The sequence below is a fragment of the Canis lupus genome, chromosome 38 (assembly GCF_048164855.1).
Source record: "Canis lupus baileyi chromosome 38, mCanLup2.hap1, whole genome shotgun sequence".
Classification (NCBI taxonomy): Eukaryota; Metazoa; Chordata; class Mammalia; order Carnivora; family Canidae; genus Canis; species Canis lupus.
The window spans coordinates 10,279,734-10,303,244 of NC_132875.1; the positions used below are offsets into that span (position 1 = coordinate 10,279,734).

Consider the following 23,511-nt stretch of genomic DNA (forward strand, 5'->3'; position numbering starts at 1 on the left):
TTTGCAATTTAAAGTAACATTTATTTCTGTCACAAAGTCTTTGTGGATCATGGATCTGGAAACAACTTAGGTAGACAGTTCTGGTTCAAGATACCTTCATAAGATTGAACTCAAAGATGTTGACCAGGGCTGTAGTCATCTGAGGGCTTGATGAGGGGAGAGGAGTTGCTTCCAAGCTCACTCCTGTGGCCCTGGTTGATGGCTTCTGCATCTCACCACATGAGCCTCTCCAAAGGTTGCTCACAACATGGCTGACTTCCCCTAAAGAGAGGGAGAAAGGGACAGACAGATAGGAAGAGACAGGCGAGAAGAGACAGTGAGCATGACAAAGACAGAACTTTTATAACCTAACCTCAGAATGACTGTCATTTGTGACAGGCCAACCCTAATACAAGGTGGAAAGGGTGCATGAGGATATACCAGGAAATAAGGGTCATTGAGGCCAGCTTGGAGACTGGCAGTGGGTTTTGCTGCCATCTTTATTTGTAATGTATTTGGTCTCTCAAAAACATTCCCATTGTGGGCAGCCCCGGTGGCGCAGTGGTTTAACGCTGCCTGCAGCCCGGGGTGTGATCCTGGAGACCCGGGATCGAGTCCTACATCGGGCTCCCTGCATGGAGCCTGCTTCTCCCTCTGCCTGTGTCTCTGCCTCTCTCTGTGTGTGTGTCTCTATGAATAAATAAATAAAATCTTTAAAAAAAATTCCCATTGTATACATGAAGATGCTGGGATTCTGAGAGATTTGATGATTTGAACAAAGGTCACGTTGCTAGTAAATTGTTCTCAGTTGCTAGAGTTTTCCTGGTTGTGGTGACTGGGAATTCACTGGCCATCCCTAAATCTTCTACTGTTACTCAGTGGTAGTTCTTTGAGTAGCTCTTCTGCAATAAAATAAGACATGAATTGAAAGGCTTTCCCAATCTGTTTGGACCTGGTTAACATACCAGGCTTAAGGTCAATCCCTTATAAGGAAATTTCCTAGGGCAGTAAGCGATCAGCTTGATTAAATCTTTTGTTCATGTTCAATTCTACTACATAAGTCAAAATCATACTCCTGTGTCCACTGATTCTCAGAACAAGACCTCCAGGCTTAAAATCTCATTCAGTCTCCTGTTTAAATGAAGTCTACAAGTAGGGTTTAATGTTGTTTAAGTTCTCAGCAAGTTAATGTATGCATGCATAGATCAATAGAAAAATAAGTATATAATTATAGGACAAGGAAATTTAGAGCAGAAATATATTTAGAAAATTGATGAGAATTGGAGACAAGAAAAGCACAAAGTTTGAAGAGTAGCATATCAAAGAAGCCATGTATAAGGTGCTATGGACTACATGTCTGCAATCCCCCAAAATTCTTATGTTGAAATCCGAACTCCCAATGTGATGGGAATTAAGTCATGCGGGTGGAGTCCTCATGAATAAGATTAGTGCCCTTATAAGAAGAAACAAGAGAGAGCTTTCTCACTCTCTTTTCCTTCTCTCTCTGACTTTCTCTCTTTTTCTCCCTCTCTTTCTCCCTCCTCCCACTTGCTGCCAAGTGAGGATACAATGAGGACATGGCCATCTGCAAACCAGGAAGCAAGTGCTCACCAGATACTGGATCTGCTAGTGCCTTGATTTTGGACTTCCAGCCTCAAGAAGGTTGAGAAATAAATGTTCTCTCAACCACCCAGTCTATGATATTGTATTATCACAGCCCAAACTAAGACAAAAGAGATTGGGAAAAAAAATGGCACCAATTGTGTCTAGTGATACATGTAATAATCTCCTTGCTCCTGCCACTCTTTTGTATTTGGCCCTTATTTTCTATGAGACATTCTTTTTTTAAATATTTTTTCATTCAGTTTTTTGTTGGAAGGGACATTCACATTGCATAAACATTTTTTAATGCCCCAGGCATTTTATTCCCTTTGTATGAGAATTTATGTGTTTCCTGCTTCTAGATATCTTATGTAAATACAAGCAAATATGTACTCTATATCATTCTATAATTTTTCTTTTTCTACAAATGGAAACATACCATCCATACTATTATGTACCTCAGTTTTTCAATTAATAGTATCTCTTGCAGACGGAGCTTTCTATGTCAGTACACAAAGCGATTCCTCGCTCTTTTTAATAGCTTAATACTATTCCACTTGGATTATCTAGAAATCTTTTGCTATAATAAGCCCTGCCTCAAGAACTAGTCATATATATATGCTACTTTACACACAAGGGTGTGTATACATATGGGATAATTTCTTAGAAGTAGAATTGTTGGATAAAAAGATATATGCATTTATAGTTTTTATAGATTTTGCCTAATTGCTTCCTTAGAAGCTGTAACAATTCATAATCTTGTCAGCATGGCACAGAAATATCTGGTCATCCACAATCTTAGCAGCAAGACTCAAACTTGGGTCTTATCCCATATCATAAGTAAAAAATGGTTTCCATATTTAGTTTAGTTTGTATTTCCTAATTATGAGTGAGTTTGAGTATCTTTTCATATGTTTAAAAGCCATTTTAATTTAATTTCATTTTAATCTTCCTTTCCTTTCCTTTATAGTCACACATTTTACAATTTTTTAACTGACTTATTGATCTTTTTCTTGATGTTTGCAGGGGATTTTACATATTAAAGAAATTAGGCTTTTGCCTGTGAAATTGAGTTTCAAGCATTTTTCCCTATTAAGTTTGTCTTCCGACTTCACCTATGGTGTTTCCTAATTTTTTTTTCTTTTTTTGTGAAGGGTATGAAAACATTTTTATTTTTATGTAGTCATGTACATCAATATCTCTTAATGATTTCTGAGTTCTGGGTCACACTACTTCTTAATCAACTGCCTTGCCTGCATTTACCTAGACTCAGGAAAGATAGATCTTTAAGTCCAACCCACAAAAAGCCAACTTTTGCTCAAAGCTCAAGATGCTCTCAGAAAAAAAAAAAAAAAAAAAAAAAAAGTGAAAGAAACTTTAAAGAACACAAAGAAAATCTTAAATAAGCAGCAGTAGTTTTTCTTGTTTTGTCTGTTGGTGATCCATGGGTGCGGGTGCCTTCTCTAATTCCATTTTTGGCTGGATCCCTTGCCAGGTCAAAAAAGAAAAAGAGAGAGAGAGACAGAGAGAAGGAAAGAATAAGCAAGCAAGAAGGCAGGCAATCATACCTTCCACTCTGAAGGTGTGGTGTGAACAAATGAATCAGGCAGATCTGGGGAAGGGGAGGGTGCCAGGATTTATGGCCAAGGCTCTCCTCACCTAAGCAACGGTTGGTAGGCAGCATTTGTGGCAGTGGCTGAAAGCTATTCCAGGGCTTGGCTGGGACAGTATCTGCTGAATAACTAGGCCAGTCTTAGAGCCAAGATCCACAGCTCAGCCGCTGTTGCTGCTGCTGAAGAAGGCTCAAAACTCATTTTTGCTGAGTCAAATCTCTCTTCGGGGATTTAGAAAACAAATGAGGCTCTGAGAAGTGGAAATTCTTCTGGACAATTCTTTGGGAAACAATGCAGTGGGTCTTTTTGGGGCTTCGTTCTTATATAATAAATTCATTCAAAGGTGGAGACCCCATCTTCATGATAGATTTAAGATTAGCTCACCCTGGAGGAGGCTTCCCCAGTTTTAGGCAAAAACAATAGAGAAATGAGAAAATGAGAAAAAGAATAGTAAAGGGAGAAAAAAATACATATAGATACATATTTCAATATGAAAGACAGATGCACACAATTTTCCATGCCAGCTAGTCTGCTGTGTATAAATAGGAGGAGTTCAAGGTAAACTACCAAGAAAATGACTCATCTGGGCAAGAATAAGGAAAGAGATCAAGTGTTCCTGAGTTATTAGTAACTTGAAATTACACCCTTATGCAGAGAACCTTCAAAGCTGCATTCTCTAAGCTTTGACCTCCGGTAAATGCATGACCCAGCCATGACTTTAGGTAACCAGAGCCAGGATATTCCAGGGAATGTTTCATATGTCTAGCCCACATACATTTTTTTTTTTTTAGCTTTTTCCCAATATGTAGAAAACACCTTATGCATTTCATAAAGTGCTTTAACTAAAGTGTGGGTGTTTGGAAAACTAATTCTGCTGTTTGTCACCTTATCACTACCTAAGCAAATATTTACTGAGTACCTACTATGTGTGGGGCACCATGCCAGGCCATTAGCAGGAATTCAAAGGGGGATGACTGATGGTTAGCATCTTCCAGATATTTGTAGCCTAAAAAGCTGTATATAAGACATGATCATGGTGAAAAAGGAGGAGGATGGGGAATTGGGGGGAAGGACAAACAGTATGGGATACCAAAATTCTAGTACTTACACCCAGAGATGATGCAACTACATTTTAACGAACACAATCCAAACTTCACCGAACGCAAGGTCAGAGCGAAAGTCAAGGTAAACTGTACAGGCAGCAACAGAGACACTGGATCACACTTCCTCATAAACATGCAATCAGCATTTGTTTGCCATGCATCTCACTTAAGAGAAGCTCCTTGTCTTTTTCTCCTGGATACCATAAAGACATGAGGATTTCACAACCTAAAAAGTTGGTTTTGTCTTTTTCCTGAATATGTCACTTATGGCTAAACATTTGGTACTAGTCCTTCAGGGTTTCTGCTTACTTATAGTAAATGTTGTGTTAGGCTTTTATTGCTCCATGGATTCTGCTTTCTTAGGTCTTCCGATGTCTCATCTCTTCTATTTATTGCTTTTTTCCTATGGCTCTTGGTTTCCCCACCACTTTAATATCTGCTGACTTCCCCTAAAACCATACTTCTCAACTAGAATTGGCTCAGCCATTTACTTTACAGTATAAAAGAGATATAGTAAGGAATTTCAGGGGTCATCGGGCAAATGTACATTGCTAGCTTTGTGTTGGGTGCTTCTCCAGCCTCATCTAATCACCTGTGATCAGAGCAGTAAGCTCAAGTGACAAAAAGAGCCAACGGAGGTGGCTTTCCAAAACAAAGTTATGATGATGACAGATATTCATAGAGTACTTCTTGCTAAGAAACAATTTACTATTGAATCAAGTGGCCACCTGTACCCTAAATTTAATTATAGACCTCTTTCTATGTAATGTTGCTTACTTGGAATGAGGTCTTATTTTGACAGAATTGTAGACCACAGCATTAAAAGGGGATGGGGAAGTTCAATCCATCCATCTTTATGAATGAGTTACTGGACACTTAGAAGGACTAAGTGAACTCACCTAGTTCAGACCTAGGAGTAAAGCCAGAATCTATAAATTCCCTTGACAAGGTCCTTTCCATTGCACAATCTTTATTCATTGTGCATGATCTTTAATTTCGCAATTAAAATAAAGTGCAGGGATGCCTGGGTGGCTCAGCAGTTGGGCATCTGTCTGCCTTCAGCCCAGGGCATGATCCTGGAGTCCCAGGATCGGGTCCCACATCGGGATCCCTGCATGGAGCCTGCTTCTCCCTCTGCCTGTGTCTCTACCTCTCTCTTTCTCTGTGTCTCTCATGAATAAATAAATAAAATCTTAAAAAAAAAGAAAAAAGAAAACCCACTTCCTTATTTAAAACAAATATATATATATATAAAGTACAGTGTAGTTTTTTGTAAATATTTTTACACTAAGATTTTCTAGCTTTTTTTTCTAGTTTCTGTCAGTCATCAATCAATTACAACATCAACAATTTTAATACTGATAAAAATTTAATCTGAAAGGAACATGCCTACACAAGCAAAATAATTTCTCAGTGCCAAGAATAGAATAATATGTAGCTGAGAACTTCTCAGTTTGCCATGAACCATAAACATAGACTACAAGTGATAGGAGCCTGGACTCATTCATTCCTCTGATTATGCAACCACCTTAGCTGGCTATGGTAAGTCAAATGACCTGTAAATCTTGGGGACATCAAGAAAAAACCATCACAGGCAAATTAGGACAAACACATCAAAGCATGGGAAGTGAGCAAGAAATGGAGTAACCCTGAAGATATTTATTATATACATGTGAAGGAAAATGTATACTATAAATCGTTATTTGTTAATGTATATGATTATATATAAATTTAGATCTCCAAATTAAAACCAGTCTCTTTGCAATTTGACAGAGGCAGATAACACTTCCTGAAAAGTAAAGAGAGACTGGGAGCTCCAAAAAATGTGAGGCTAAAACAAAATACTTTTATTGAATTAAAAAGAAAATTTTAACTTTTAATTTTTGAGTTCAATAAAAACAAGACTTCTGATTTCTTTTAAATGAATATCATTTTTGTAAGCCTTGGATCTGGCATTCTCCATACCTGGCATCTGGCAACCCCTGGATTGAGAAAAGAAGCAGCTATTCGGTAGACAGGCTGGATTGTACGTATTACTGCAAGCTAGTAAAATCCTCCTAAATCGGTAAAAATATCAACTTGCTGTGGAGATGAATTTAGTTCGGAAAATTCTCCCTTCGTCTTAGGAATGATACTAAACCATCTAAAGCTGCTTCTAATTTATATTTAATCTTTAGTATTAAATGCATGCACTTACCATCAGGAGGATTTAGCTAATTCCTCACTCTGTCCCTTACCCATTATCCAGCATCCTGGCCTCTTTAGAAGCATATTGGCCTCAGAAACTGAGACTGTCAGCCACCAGTAATGCAGCTCTGAACATAGTAGGCACTCAAAACCATTCTCAGAATCAATGGGGCATGGAGAGAAATTTAATAGGTTCATTTCATTGAATGCCTCCTATGGTAGCACTCCAGACCAAACAATAGACCCTAAAGCTTTTATCTAACCCAGGTTTTATCAATCTCTCTCCACTACTGACATTTTGGTCCAGATAATTCTTTGTTGGTGTGAGTTTGGCAGGGGCGGGGGGGTGGGGGGGAGCTCTCTGGCATCTAATAGAATGTTCAGCAATATCTATGGCTTCTATTCGCTGACTCCAGTAGTACCCACTGCACCGAAGGTGTGACAGCCAAAAGCCAATGTCTGCTGGGGGGAGCAAATTTGCCTCCATTTGAGAACCACAAGTTTAAATAGCTTGAATGATACTAGTGGCTAAGAATCAGGAGAAGACTGGGACATTATTCTTAATCACAGTAAGAGTACTTTTACCCATGCAATTAAGGAATTTATCTAATCTAATCTAATTTATGGTTAGTTGATTTAATTGACTAAAAATGAGAGCAAAGTAACCTCAGCATTTTGCTAAATATATTAGATACATTATTAATTTAATCCTTGCAACAACTTTATACAACCAACTTACAAAGAAAAAGGTTTGGAAATAAAGCATAACCAAAAGTGCTATGGGTATTACTTGGCTCAACCTGATTCTTCTTACCAAAGTACATGCTCTTATTCACTGTATCATTCCTTTATAATCCGTTACAGTCATGGACTACCCGAATTCTAAATGCAATTCTAGATGTAATTCATCTCATAACAGACCCTGGTGAAGAGAATGAATGACTCAGTGACAATACATTACTATTACAGGAAAAACATTTCAAGGGCTATGATGCACTGAAGGTGAGTCATTAGAAACAACTATAAAGAGAGAGCAAAATCTGTGTTTTACAGGGACATGGAATAAATTTCGACAATTATTCCACTTTGGATCACACTCCAGTTTATGGAGCCTATCAGAAAAAGAACATTGGGAGGGAATGGTGGGATCACAGTGGAACTTGCTCCAGGAAAAGGTGAAATAGAATCAACAGGAAAGAGAGGTCTGTCACTTTCATGTTTGACACTCATAGACTGTGCTAAAGAAAACATTTCTGGCATATTTTTAGCCTTATTATGGAAAAATGGACCCTGCTGGGTCACATGGACAAGCTTCCAATCCAATAAGAGTCAGAAATGCAAAAGAAAAATACCCTGGGAAAATTCTCTCCCTGCTCATACATAGCAGAGCATACAGTGCATTCCCTTGTCCAGCCTATAATTAAGACGAAAGGCATGTTCCCCTCCAATTTGCTGTCCAGTGGCATGGTTCACATTCCATCCTGGCTGCAGTGGCCTGATTCGTCCTAATGCAACACATTTTTAAGGCAAGAAGAAAAAAAAATAGTAAAACGCACATTTTACTCTTAAGTGTTTCATAGGATGAGCTATTTCAGTTTATACTATTTTTAGCTCAGTTAAAAGAAAACATTTTTGAATTGGCCATTTCTTACAAGAACTCAAGTGTAAGGCTGTCTGTCGTTAGAAAGTAGCTGTCGTGTTTGCTCAAGGTGCTGTCCGTTTTGTTGAGACCCTTAGCTGTGATGGGTCAGCCTAAAAAGGTTTGGACAGTGTGGTATGTGCCCAGAAGGTCAGATGCTTTCCCCAGCCTCTTGGGGTATCAAAACTTGGCCAACAAACCTTTGAGAAGAAGGCCGTTTGTGAAAACTCTGAAACTTTTGAATTCCACCCAGACTGAAACAACATGAGAACTGTCTTTTTTCATAGAAATACCCCCTATTCCTACCTCTCCTTAAACCCTTAAAGCCCAGGAAGTCAACTTAATTAATAAAGCATATAGAGAATGAGATCTCAAGGTTGACCTACGTGGATAAACACACATGTATGTTTTTCTGAAATTCATATAAATATATGTAATTGTGGGTATATATATATATATATATATATATATATATATATATACACAATAATATAAATTTCTAAATACATGAATTTCTGGAATATATGTTTTATATATATATAATGGAATCATTATATATATATAATGATTTATATATATATCATATAACTTGTGAGTTCCATTTTCTTTCATTCTTCTAGAAAAATCATCAGTGAATTTTCACTCATTGGGTGACATTTTTTAACAGAAATTACTTCATTCACAGGCTAACTCTATTTGAAATACAATTATAGTATAATGATTTACATTGTAGTGCTATGATGTCAAAGCACATACTCATAGACCATTCTGTGTCTAAAGAAATCACCTTTTAGAGGGCTTAGAAACTTACAGGTCTGACGAAATCAAATCATTTCCACAATAGCCATGTTCCACCACCCCAATGAGAATTTATCTCCAACAAATAATTGAATAGTTGCAAATTTTCCCAGCTGAAATATTAAGACAGAAGTTTCAAAGTTTGAACTCTCACAGAAGGTATGAGATAAATAGATGAATCTGCTTCCATGTGTATTAATACTGTACTTACTAATTGCAAGCTCTGTAATTATACCTTCCAGATGTGTCCAATCCTGTACCTAAACTCCATGCCTCGGGCCTTTTTAACAAACAAGCCTTTTTTTCTTTCTTTCTTTTTTTTTTTTTTAAGAGGGGAGACAACTGAGTTTCCTAGCAGCGAGCCCTAGTAGTCATTTGGCTACAGTTTAGCTTCTCTTTAAAAGTTCTCTCCTGCCTACTGGATCACCCCATTCCAGCTCACCCTTGATGAGTCATGAGGCTGCTGTTCACACCCATTGCCTAAAGTCCTATGAAGCTGGTGGTTCTGTGGTCCTGCTTAAGGACCACCAGAGTTACTCTGCCCTGTAGCTAGGAGTTCCCAGACTCAGTACTCCCAAAGATGAATTCAGTGGCTGTTCATTAATCAGTGTTCTTACTCCTGAATGTTACCCCTTTGTAATTCTGACCAGGGAGATATAAAATAGCAAGAGAGGACAAAGGATTTGTTTCATATCAAGATATGTTTTGTTAATGCAGGCTATTATTCCCCAAATAACTACATCTTATTACAGGTAAGGTTAGTTTTTAACAAGTTAATTATATGAGAAACAAGAAAACATGAGAAATCTATCCATTCTTTTTAGTACTTAATACAATAGAGCAAAGTTCTTTGTAATGGCCCCTATTAAGTATGAGCTGTTGCTTAAGGAAAGAACCGTTGCCTAATGGTAAATGTTAGTTAAGGGTTAGTACTGGGACAAGAAGGGCTCAGGCTCACCCGGTAAGTAATAAGCAACAAGGAGGGCTTGCTCTGAAATCCAGTAAATCCTTTCTGCACATGGTATGCACTGCAGCTCCTATTGGCTCTAACACAAACCACTGGAAGAAAATTCCTTTTTGTTTAGGCTCATTGCTTCTCAAGTATGCAAAACTGTTAACTTACAATAGGAGAACAATTGATATTCTCACTGGCTCATGTAAATAAGATTCAAATTCAAAAAGTTCCCTATTAAAAAAAAAAAAAAGTTCCCTATTAGCATGAATGGTATCTGTGTTGAACTAATTCCAGGGATAGCAAATTGATTTCATGCAACTGGACTTGGCTGACCTGTCTTACAATTCTTACCTTCAACCCCCTTGGGTGTGTAGCTACTTGATCACAGTGAATGAACAATTCTCCGGGAATGAGATAAAAGATGATCAAAGATAGGTCCCCCTGATGTTTCAGAGAATAGTCCATCCCCAAAATGTTCCATCAGAGGCCCAGCCACCCTCTTGGCAGAGATGTTAGAGAAGAGATCAGAACAACGGACGGTGGTTGTATGAGGTAAACTCTGAAGATCTCTTCCAACCTTGCAATGCTAATGAAATGGCCTTATTCCAAATGATTCTTCAGCATTAGGAGAAAATTATGGCTTCTGCATTAACTCAAAAGAGAATTTCAAAACAGTGTCTGGCTTAGCTGGATTATTTCAGAAAAAGAAAGTGTGGAATCTGCCTTAAAGTGTGAAGTGGCCAAATAATAGTCGTCATGATGGTAGTAGTAGTAATAGTTATAATAGCAGTGGTAGTGGCAGTAGTAGTAGTAATGGTGAATCCAAAATTATTCCTACCTTTTCATGTAGTGCCATGGAATTTTTTTTTTTCTAGAGAGCAACCTACCTAATTATATTTCACTTAAGTTAAGATCAGAGTTAATTTTCATTATCCCTGAGAAAAACAATTCACTAAACTAAAGGAGCTGATGGCACTTGGAGATGTCTTGGGGCACGCCGAGTTTTGGGAGGGGAAATCTGCTGGAACAAATAGTAGATGATCAGAGATAATGAAGAAAATACCATTGACTTTGATGCTGATGCTGGATGCACTCGAGGTGAACTTTTCCAAACTGTATACCACTGTACCACAGTCCTGGGAATATTCTCTTTTTGAAGGCAAAAGAAAGGCATTAGAGAGTTGGCAAAAGAAAGAATGGAAATATAAACAGGAACAATCTCCTAGTCCAGAATGTGACTGCTGGCAAAATTAAAGGACTTTCTTGATATATAGAAAGTCTGTCCTCGTTGCCCCTTTCTTGCCCCAGGAACACAAGGATGGCAACCCAGAAATAGTAACAGAAGCTGCCTTGATTTTCATAGTTTTGTGCCCAGCTGCATGTACACCCCATAACCCAAAGTGTGTTATGGTCGAGGTTTCAAGGAGCAGGGAGGCACTGATGTTTGTCCACAGACTGACTGAGTCCATATTTGAAACAAACAAGATTTTTGAGAAAACTAAAGCTGAGAAATGAGAGACAGAATTGATTTTATCAAAAGTGATATAAAAAATAAAGTAGTTCATGCATCCGAAGATGCTCTAAGAGCAAAGAGGTATTTGGCAGTGGAAGAAAATAGATCTAATTTTAACCCAGTACAAGACCTATCAGGGCTGGCAGTGTGTATTCCAGGGCGGGGGGCAAGTGGCTACGGATGGAGGGGGGTTGGAGAGTAAGATCCCCCAGGCCAGGCCAAGACAGGGTTGTTCCCAGATATCTGTCCACAGAAGCACAGTGCCAGGAAGGAGAATGCCTGTCAGAGTCTGGGAACCAGAAGGAAGGCGCAGAGCCTGGAAAGTAGGTCACACCATGAGTCAGGCTGAAGGGGCTGAGCAAGAAATCAGCCATGGAATGAGCAAAGGTGGGTGACCAGGGAGTCAGGGAGGAAACTTGGTATTGATAGACTGGCAGGAGGACAGCAAGGAGCTCATGCCATGATCCTTAACTGCCGTAAGTCCTCAGTGTTGTTGTTTCTGTACCAGCCAGGGCCTAAGCAGGTAGCAGATGCTCCGTTGGATGCATTTTATATGATTTCACTAAATGAGCCACGTGGCCAGAATGATCTAATAGGTGTCAGATACTGTGTTCATTATCCACTGAACAAATAGATAATAAGTTCCCACTATGTGCCAAGCACGGTGCTGGGTGAAGGGGTCACAAACGTGGGGGAAATCTGTCTTAGATTCACCCCGTCATGGCTGTGCATGTAAATCAGTTCATAACCACCAGGCTATGGAGGAAACTGTGTTATAAATATTTTTAAAGGTTGCTTTTTTTTAATTGCTTAAAAATGTAGTCAAAGAGGGGCACCTGGGTGGTTCAGTGGTCGAGTGTCTGCCTTCGGCTCTTCGTCCTGGGGTCCTGGGATCGAGTCCTGCCTGCATCAGGCTGCCCTCAGGGAACCTGCTTCTCCCTCTGTCTATGTCTCTGCCTCCCTCTGTGTGTCTCTCATGAATAAATAAATAAAATCTTAAATATACATATGTATATATAGTCAAAGAATTTAAGAGACATCTTTGAAGCTGGCTGCTTCCAAGTAGGAGAACTCATTGAAATGCAAAACATCACATGGTCCATAGAAACCAAGAGGTGAGAAGCAGTGGGAGTAAGATCATTCCTGCCCTTCCTCCAATTATTTGGGCAGGGAAAAAAAGAAACAATCTCAGGCAGTGGAAGCTGGAAAATGGCATTTTCTCCACTGAGTCCCTTCAAAAAAAAAGTCATACATGGAGCTAAGAACTGTTTAGGTTTTGCTGGGGTTTTTTGTTTGTTTGTTTGTTTGCTTGTTTGTTTTTAAGGTTTTATTTATTTAGTCATGAGAAACACAGAGAGAGGCAGAGACACAGGCAGAGGGAGAAGCAGGCTCCCCTCCGGAAGCCCAATGTGGGACTGGATCCCAGGACCCCAGGATCACACTAAACCATCCAGGCACCCCGCTGTTTAGGTTTTGTTACCATTCATGCATAAGGACAGTCATTTGTTTATTAAAATGAAAAAAAAATTAAAGCATTATTTAGAGCTAAGGGGAGGACCGAGAATCATTGTTATTGGTTTATCCATTATCTTAAGGGCAGAATAATGAAACAGTGAGGAGCACAGACTCAGGAGAGAGGCTACCTAGATCCACAGCCCAGATCACACCTTCACTAGCTTGGGGAAATTGGGCAACTTCCCTCACCTCTTTGTAATTCCCTCAGACACAATAGGTGAATTATAATAGATGCAACCTCTTATCATTGTTGGGAGAATTAAATGAGTTAATATATGTAAAGTGCTTAGGATACTCTTTGTTGTATATTCAGAGTACTTGTATGCTGGGAAAATAACCATGAATGTGCACGACATAGTCCAGTCAAGAAGCTTATATCCTAGTGAGAGAGACAGACAAATACACAGATAAATTCAATTATGATGATTAACAGGAAGGATGGGAAGGAATAGACAAGAGCAGGAAAGGACTATGTGATTATCTTGGGTACTTAAGGAAGATCTCTGAGGTGATATCTATGTGAAGACCTAGAAGATGGGATGACAGTGGTGGGAATAAAAGGGTAGAGTGTATGGTCCCAAGGAAAAAGTTTGGTGGGCTCTAAGAACTGACTTAGGTCAAAGTGACTGGACCACATGAGCGGGGGTGAGGGCTGTGCTGCTGTGGTCCTACCAGAGCTGGGAGACAAGTTTGGAAACTTTCAAATCATGTGTGTTCTAAGGAATGCCATGCTGACTTTCTAATCCAACTGGTTTTAAAACCCTGCATCCAGTCACTCAGCCAGTCACCAGCTGAGCACAAGGTCGTCTCTTGCCTAGAAGACTTTCAAAATGGTGTCCCTTCCTACACCCTTGTTCCACTGCAAGGAGATAAATCTCCATGTGACAATAAGAAAGACTTCTTAAAACATAAACAACAATTTAAAGCCTTTCAGTGGTTTCCCATTGGACTTAAAATGAAATGCAAACTCCTTTCCAAGGGTCTCTGAGGCCCTACAGAATCTGGCCCTGCTTCTCTCACCTAAATCTTCCATCACACTCTCCTCTTTGTTTACTAAAGCTCAGTCACGGTCTGTTACTTGAAAAGTGCAAACCTACTCTACTCTAACCTCAGGTCTGTCTTACTTGCTGGAACCATTGCCTAGAATATTCTTTCCCCAGATACTTTGCATGGAGTGCCCTTTCTCATTCATGTAGATGCTCAAGTGGAATCACTTGACCCCTGATCCCAAAGTGGCCTCTCACCCCTACTTCCAATCACTTTCTATACTGTACTCTGATTTTTTTTTTCCTTCCCTGAATTTACAACTAGCTGAGATAACCTCCTTTAGGTATTTATTTTTTATTGCCTACCTCCATTAGAATGTAAGCTCCAAGAGAGACGGTATTTTATATGTCATGTTGACATACAGATTGTATTATCACACTGAAGATCCCTAATGCATATATGTCTGGTATCCTCAAACTATGCACTTAAGTCTAGTGCTACCAACATAAACCTCTAATGGTGATTTACTCAAGATAAAGACTTCTAGTCTCTGGTATCTAGAGATAATCACAGTAGCTCTGCCAATTAGTCCATCAGTGGCTCACAAAGCCTTCCATTGACCTCCTCCAATGAGAAACATGCTAATTATTGATGTAAAAATATATAATAATTCCTGATCTTAGAAACTCATAGTGTTACTGAAGATATAAAACATTAGCTCACTAATGCGATGTATTCAAAGCATAAATCAAGAGGTGCATCTGATGATAGCAAATGACACAAGTTATTTTACATTGCTATGCAAACAGCTCCTGTTGTCTTGTCACAAAATGACATTTGTCTCTTGCTGCTTTAAGATCTTTTCATCTTTGATACTCTGTGATCTACCACAATGTACATCTTATAATTATCTTTCTATTTATCATTTGCTATAAATTGTGGATCTTTTATATGAAAATTACTGCTTTGGGTAGCCTGGGTGGCTCAGCAGTTTAGCGCCATCTTTGGCCCAGGGCCTGATCCTGGAGACCCAGGATCTAGTCCTATGTTGGGCTCCCTGCATGGAACTGCTTCTCCCTCTGCCTGTGTCTCTGCCTCTGTGTGTGTGTGTGTGTCTCATGAATAAATAAATAAAATCTAAGAAAAAGAAAAAAGAAAATTAATGCTTTTACCAGGGCAGAAAAATTATATTATTGTCTCTTCAAAACCATCTCACTTTTATTACCTCCTTCTGGGACTCTGATTAAATTTATGTTAAACATTCTCATTCTATTTTTCATACTTCTGAATTTTTCTTATGCTTCCATCTCTACATCTCCCTGAGTTTAATTCTATATAATTTTTCTTATATCTCTTCTTTACTTTACTTACTTTTCTCTTATGCTGACCTAATCTGCCATGTAACCCATCCATGAAGTCTCCTGTGCCAATAGTTTTCACTTCTGAAAGTTATATTTTGTTCTTATTTGGATTTACCTGATAATTTTATCATAATCTTCTAGTTCATGTTAATTTTTGTGATTCCAAATTCTATTTCCTTAAGCAACCTATACAAAATTATTTTGTATTCAGTATCTGAAATCTCCAATATCTGAGTTGCTTTGGGTCTAAATATACTGTCCGTTTTTTCTAATCATTCTTACCCATGGTGGCTTACTTCTTCATGTGTTTGGTGATTCTGAACCATGTGCTATTTATTTGATCTTATTACATGGTAATCAAGAGCACTTATTCAGAGAATGATTTTAGAGCATTTTGTTGTTATTCTTGTTCAGAACCACTTGCTTATTCTGGGAATCAGTGAATGTTATTGACCAGGGACCATTTCACTTCTTTTGGTGTCCAAAACATTCTATGTTTCAACACTCCCACCATTCTGCTGGCCCAAAGCTTGGTATGCCAATATTGGCATTTGCTCTCAAAGTAAGCCCACTTGATATTTGCTAACTACTCATTGTCCACCTTTAACTGGTTTTTGTCGGTTTGTTTATTCATTATGTTATTTTTGGAGAGTGTTGGGAGAAATTTATCCATGAGTCTGTCTCATTTCTTTGTGTTCCCTGAAATAGAGGAATTGACAGCATTTGTTCTAAACTACGTTTCCAAGGATTTTTGTAGAGCAAACAGCCTCAGAAGATACACATGCTATCTCCATCTAGGGCAGAGCACATATTTATCCAGAATAATAAACATAATTTCTCCCTCCTGGGCAAAAGTTGAGCAAGTTTGTTAATAGCCCTTTAAAAGGTTGGGTTTTCCTAATCCGAGCATTCCTCAGCTATGATATAAACCACACTATACATACTGAACATCCACCTGGGTTTCTCCACCACCTTGTGAGGCTTACAAGACAAAGGAACTTAGAAGAACATGAAACTCATACTCCCTGCTACGTTGTAAGTAGTGAAGTCCGTTGTCTCTGGTCCAGGTGTCTCATGTCTTCTATCAGCATCCATGAAACTGTGGCAGGTAACTTGCTAGCTTGGCAGTGGAGTAAAGTCTCAGACTCTTCACAGTTCTTGACTGTGGGAGAGACATAGTGAAGTTTCCTCTTATTTTCTGTAAAACTAGCAATTTTGTAAAAGGCATGGCTAGTTATTTTGTAGTAAATCCCCCTTTAGTATCTATTCCAATATCTTGCCAGAAGTAAAAACACAGTATCTTATTTATATTCATGACTTCCATGCCCAGCAACAAAGTTGTATTGAATGAATGACTGCATGAATGAAGGCAAACCCTAAATCATAAAATGATAGCAAAACCATAACATGTCAGATTTAATTAAACAACTTATTAAGTAATTATGAACCATTTACTCATGTCAGCATTTGCATTACAGTAAAGTAGCATTATGCTTTCCTTTAAGTTATGACATTCAACTATATGTGTTTGGTCTAAGAGAAAAGTCAGCCTAGGCCATGCAAGTAATTTTACTAACTGCTTGGCCCAGAGTCTATATACAGAGTGAGCCTGAGAAGGGGAGACATTTGAATCTTTGGTTACTCATCTGGTCCTATTCACAAAGGCCAATTCCCTACTATGAGTGGGGAATTTATAGTTCAAGAGACAAGTTGTTCATAAAACAACAGGCCTTCCCCTAACATTTGAGTCCCAGGACAAGACCACAAATGGAGGCCTGTAAACCATATAATACCTCTAATACCTAAAAGTTACAAACCAAGTCAAGAAAGAGTTAAGTAAAAAAACTCTCTCCTCTGAACCTTGCAAATTATACCTTCATATTGACAAAAGCTAAAAAATAAATGTGCATAAAGGTATGGTTTTTATGACTGAAAGTTGGCAAAACATCAAAGACAACAGAACTTAATTATTATTATGCACATAGGGGTATCCTGTTTATGGGCTGGTGATGTCTGGATGAGTAATAAAGCAAAGACATACACAATACATAAAGTATTATGTATTTATCCCATAAAAATGTATTATTCTTCCTTTGTTTCAGTGAAATCATTAATTATATTGTTACAAACAAGATTTTCAAAAAGTTTTTGTTTTCATATATATTGTGCTAGCTCAAAGTAAAAGATAAATACATACGAGGTATCCACAAATATAAATTAAAGTAGATACAAAAAATTAAAGTTATTGGTGTATACATGTTTTAAAAGCTATCCTCCTATTTCATTAAAAGTCATCCATTACAATTAAAAGGCTAAATATAAACTATAATTTATGTTTATCTGACATCTGAGCCATTAATATTTAAGTAAAACTGAAAAGGTTTGCACAATTAATGAAGTCATTAATTTCTTAAATAAAAAGCTTACTCACCTTTCTAGCATTCAGTTATCTAGCTGCTTGTGTAATAATAATAATAATAATTAATAATAATAATATAATGGGAATCTCATTTGATGCACATTATATCGAGGCCCATGGTTCACAAATTGAAGATCAAAAGGAATGCTTAATCATGTGGTCATGTTTTCTCAGCTACTATGCCCAACGGTTGCAAACACTGCAGAGAAATCTCCAGAACCATCACTTGGGGGCAGGAAGGGGAGCAGTACTGTGGATACTGTGGACACTCAGCACTGCTGGGAAACAATACTTCTTTGTGCAAGATCGCCTTGCATCCCTGCATAATCCCAACTAGTATCTCCACACCAAGCGCTCCCTCAGCTGGCTCCACGCCTGGCAGTGAAGGACGAGGGGTGGAATCTTCTCTTCCTTCTTCTGACCTTTCTGAGTCTGCCTTGTGTTTTGGCTTTCCTGGCCAGCTCCAGGGGTTGAGCCACAAAATGCAGATTGTGCAATCTCAGTGATTCTGCGTACAAACTCAATGCTCCTATGTTTACATTCACAACTGGCCTTGCATAAGATAGAGATGAGCTGTGAGATGATGCTAATAATTTACAATTTTACATTTCCTTGCTTGGGACAACATTAAAGAGCAAATTGAAAACACCACTGCAAGTCAAGAGAGAGAGGGAGACTGGTGGCAAAAGGAAAGAATATCTTCATATATATTTTCACAGCCCTCCTTCCTGCTTTTTGGAAACAGGGACATGTTTATTTTGCTCTTGGCACCGCAAATAACACAGCCGGCCCTGGTTATGGATCATTCTGGACCAGCACTGAGCTTTGGATCGCAAGGGACAGAAGCAGTTATATATTTTTAATATCTTTATTTACCTTTTTGTTTTGTTTTGTTTTTAACTGTGGTTTTTAGGGAGGTGTTCTGAAACACATGCTGCAAGACAGGTCCTTGCTCATGTCCAGGTTCAAGGACAAAGCTGAGGACAGCCTCTAAACACAAACCAATGTTTACTGCCGGACACAGCAAGCAGCAACAACTTTTTCGGATGCTGGAGGAAAACCTGCCTGTGTTGGTGATACTATGAAAAGGTAAAAGGATACACAACTAGAAGCAAAATGAGATTTTACTATTTTCATTTTTCCTCTGACTTAGAATCTAATCTCTCATAAAATGAGCTCCACCTATAGAAAATCTGATTTGACAACATTGAACATCAGTAGAATTTTTAAAACCAGCATGTATCACAACCACTATGGTTTTATATCAAAGAAAATTTTGTTTTGCTTCTTTTTTCAGACTCTGTTTTGGACATTGGTAAGATTGGTTCTTCTCAAAGGATGTATATAATGTCTTTATTGATATCCTCCTTGACATGCAGCACAGTGACTTATTTTAAACACAGCATTTAACCTAAACTCATTGAATTAATTTTACGTTTATTTGGTGATTAGAATACTAATATATTGAATTATGAGATGTTTTACATTTTAGAACACATTACCTCTAATGAGATCAGCTCAAATATTTGTGAATAATTGAAGTGCACATGTCACAAACATTTGTGAATTTTGTCTTTACCTCAACCCCATACCACTATTCCCACCCCCCAAAAAAGTGCCCGAAAAAAATTACAAGTGGAAAAACAGCCCACTAAGAAGGCAATTGAGTCTTCAGGTTACAAGGCTCCACGGGCAATTATTGAGCCCTGGAAATTAAATCTGACACCCCTTGCTCTTAATGTGTCCCTGACACCTAAGGCATTGCTGAAGTTAAGTAGCAGTTACATAAAGATATATTGTTGGTTGCATTTTTTTAAAATACGCCATTGTTCTTTAATCAACTTCTCTGTTGATATTAAAAAAAAAAGTCATCTACTATTTCCTTTTCAAATTACTTGAAAACATACTCTCTTCACTTCCCCTACATATGCTTCAGCCACACTGGTCTAGAGGATTAATTTCGAGTTTACCTTTTTAGGATTCCAAGAGAATCTGCAAAAGGATCTGGCCTTGTTTTTCTGGACATCTGCTCAAATTCCGGGCAGTGTGGACAAAGAGGCTCCTTTTTTGAATGGTTGCTTGGCAACACCTTATTTCCAAATACACCAATCCCTGGATAGATACAGAGCTGTGTCCTATTTCCAACCATCCTTTCAATGCCCGACCCAACAGAGGAGTGCTTTGCTAGGTCAAAATCAAGTTTCTAATTCAGCCTGTCTCAAGACTCTGTCGTGCATCAGCCATTGTTGTCAAAAGAACCTGACTTCCCCTCGGAATTCCCATCAGAGAAATAATGGAAGGCGTTTGACTGCTCGGCCATTTGCACTCCAACTTTTCACAAGCTCTTAAGGGAAATGGGAGCAAATGATGGATGACATATTAAAGGAGACGGATGATGAGTAAATGAGAATGTCAGCTAGGTTTTCATACTCTACAGGGCATGGTAAATGCAGTGTTTTGTTTGCCTTTTTTTTAAAGCATATCCATCTGTCGAGGTTCAGAAATTGATGCATGAACCTCTAGGCACTATGCTCATGTTTTTGAGGTCAGGCTGATGAAATTGAACGGGGCTTCAGATTTAGTGTTAAGAGCCATGAGGGCCAAACTTACACTCTTTAAATCTGTCACGTTTAGCAGCTATCAGCAGAAAAATGAACTTTCAGTTGTCTCCTTGAGACAATTAACTTGTTTTCGCTGCCCTTCCTCCACCCAGCCAAATCCTATCTACTCTTCAGTCTTCTCCCCAAAATCTTCCCAGAACGCTCCAGTCCAGAGCAACTTTCCCCCTTCTACACTTCCATCATGTTTTCTATGATAGCTTAATAGAAATCAATCTTTGACGCCTTGCTTCAACTCTTATTTAGGTTACTTGACATTTTTAACCATTTAACTTTTTATATATTCACACTTTGCTTCTTCGACCAAATTCTTAGTTCCTCAAGTTCTACCACGATACTTCAGTAACTTACCATTACCTGACATTAACATATTTTATATTTATTTGTTCATAACCTTTCTCACCAGAATGCAAGGTCTAAATGGGCATTGACTTTGTTTCTTTCTTTGTATCTTCAGAAGCATCAAGAACAGTGCCTGGCAAGTAATGGGGCCCCAACAGATGTGTTAAATGGGTGAATGAATAATTGAGTGAACAACTCATTTGTTTTAATCCTTTACTTTGAATTGTAACATTTTTAACATACACTCTAACAAAACTGGTAGCAAGCAGAACCTTCTTGGAGGCCAGAAGCCTGGGCTTCATAGACATACAGGTGTGGATTCAAATCCACTTTGTTGCTTACTATCATCCTGTGGCTATCTAACATTGAGCAAACCGCTCAACTCTCTGCCTCAGACTCTTCTCCTTTAAAACAGGATAAGAATATTGACTTCATAAAGTTGATGCATTAAATAGGACATAATCAATAAGATTCCTGGCATGCAGGAACTGCTCAACAGTTCATTGTACAAACCTACGGTCAATACCACTTGCAATATTGACAGCACAGCAGTAGGGGAGAAAAAACACCAGTGTTCTATTCATGCTGCTATTATAACTATAATTAGATATTGTCTGGCAACAAGTTTCTTCCTCAACTCCTCACTGTGATTTTCAGATGGGTCATTCAAGCATGAGTCTAAAACTCCATGGCAGAGGGAAGCCTGGGTGGTTCAGCAGTTGAGTGTCTGCCTTTGGCTCAGGGCATGATCCCAGGGTTCTAGGATCGAGTCCTGCATCAGGCTCCATTGGGGAGCCTGCTTCTCCCTCTGCCTGTGTCTCTGCCTCTCTCTCTCTCTCTGTGTCTCATAAATAGATAAATAAAATCTTAAAGAAATTAAAAAAAACAAACAAACCTCCATGGAAAAATCAGCAGATAGACCAGGACTAGCAGAGAAGCATTTCATGACATTGATTAGATGAACTAGAATATCGATGGTGGTAAACAGAGGTTACAATGGCAAGGCAAAAATCTGGATCAGATGGCGTATTAGAAGGGCAGGAGAGGTGGATGGAGCAACAGTGACATGTCCAATTCAGAATAGTGGAATACCCAGGTATCTGAGCAGATTTGCTTTCAGAACTAAGTCAGAACTATGGGTAATGACTATGCTAAGGGAAAGTGTCTGGAAAAGCAGAGGAGCAATACAGGAAAAAAAATAATGATGATGAGACAGAAGAATTTAAATACTTGTGACCAGGGTGCCTGGGTGGCTCAGTCAGTTAAGCATCTAACTCTTGATTTCGGCTCAGGTCATGATCTCAGGGCCCTGGGACCAAGCCCCACATCAGGCTCCACGCTCAGCTGCGAGTCTGCATCTCCTTCTCCCTCTGCCTCTTCTCCTGTTTGTGCTTGCTCACTCTCAAATAAGTAAATGAAATATTTTTAAAATAAATACATAAATAAATACATACTTGTGACCTGAGGATCCCCTCAATAAGTGACTCCTACACAGATAGGAACCTCCTCATCTGATGCAGTTGGTACTTCCCAATCCAAAGGGGGAAAAAAAAAAAAAAAGGCAATTTTAAGTAAAAAAAAAAAAAAAATTTATTTTAGAATTTTATTCTAACTAAAACATACAAATACACCAGTCTTTGCAATAGGACTAAGAGCTTTTATTTGAATATGGATCTATTGTCTATTGCCCTGCTCTTTCTTTCTTGTATAAACCACATACCACATTCATAATGTATGGGCTATAATTTTAAGTTTGGCTTCCTTCAAAGTGGGCAAGAATTTAAGACAATTGCAAAGCAATGTGGGCATGAATTTTTTTTTAAGATTTTTTTAACTTCTTTCCCAAACCTTATTTCACATACATTAACTGGTTATAAATATTTAGGCCCCCATTTCTATCAAGTCTTTCTGAGATGTTCAATTTGAATTTCACAGAAACAATAATCTCAATCTTTTGCACTGAATTTCATCAGGTTGCATAAAAATTCATTAAATTGCATAATCACCATAACAAGCGTAACTTGTACAACATCATGTTTGGAAACAACAAGACTAAACCTTAGTAACTATTGGGTGGGAGTGATGGGAGGTCCCAGGGTTGATTGTATACCAGAGAGCAGCCTACAAGCTGCGAGCTTTGGCCAACTGTTGACATTAGTCATCATGCATAGCAGAAGGAGAAAGAGTGTCAGTCTATTGAACAAGTTAGTTAAAGGGAGGCCTTATTATCAAGTCCTTTATTCCACCTAGTGACAGGTAAATCAGTCCAACTCCTACTCTGGTTGAATAAAAAGAAACAAACAACATACAAGAAAGGATATCCATTTTAAGAGTTACCAGTTATCAGCTTGCTCCGGGTATGCCCAAATATCTTGGCTCAGTCCTATCTGAGGTTGAGGCACCGGGATGAAGACTGTCATCAAATGGACCATGGAAGGCCATTGTAAGGTAACATCTTTATTCCAGGCTCAGGGTTTGATGTACACATTCTGAAGAAAGAACTAGTTTTAGGAAGGCTGTGTTAAGCAGATAATGAATACTACTCTGCCAAGGGGAAGATATGTAGACAGCAGTAAGAAATTATGACTAGAGTCACTAGCTGACCCTGTGGCTTTTATTGAGTTTTGTGGGCTTGTGTGGCATAGTATCCCTGAGACTGACTCATCACTTCTCACTGGCTTAGAAACAACACAATGGACAAATCATTAGGTAAAACAAACACAACCGTAATGAGTTGTGTGTGAATTGTAATGAATTGTGAATGCAATGAAAAATTAGTAAAAAAACAAAAAGTATATATATATTTTTATTTATATATTTATAAATACATATTTAAATATTATATTTAATAAATATTATTTAATCAAAATATATATTTCA

General features: G+C 38.4%; 2 long non-coding RNA genes across 2 annotated transcripts in view; one reads left to right on the top strand and one right to left on the bottom strand.

Moving 5' to 3' along the window:
* LOC140626799 (uncharacterized) lies at window positions 1-19,917 on the bottom strand. Its single transcript, XR_012025805.1, has 3 exons — window positions 19,642-19,917; window positions 16,275-16,414; window positions 1-261 (listed from the first exon to the last, which is right to left on the bottom strand). It is a non-coding gene; the product is annotated as an uncharacterized lncRNA (long non-coding RNA).
* The window catches only part of LOC140626800 (uncharacterized), a 24,946-nt gene continuing 19,476 nt past the window's right edge, over window positions 18,042-23,511 (top strand). The window contains exon 1 of the long non-coding RNA XR_012025806.1: window positions 18,042-18,760. This is a non-coding gene — a long non-coding RNA (uncharacterized lncRNA). The remainder of the gene's footprint in view (window positions 18,761-23,511) is intronic.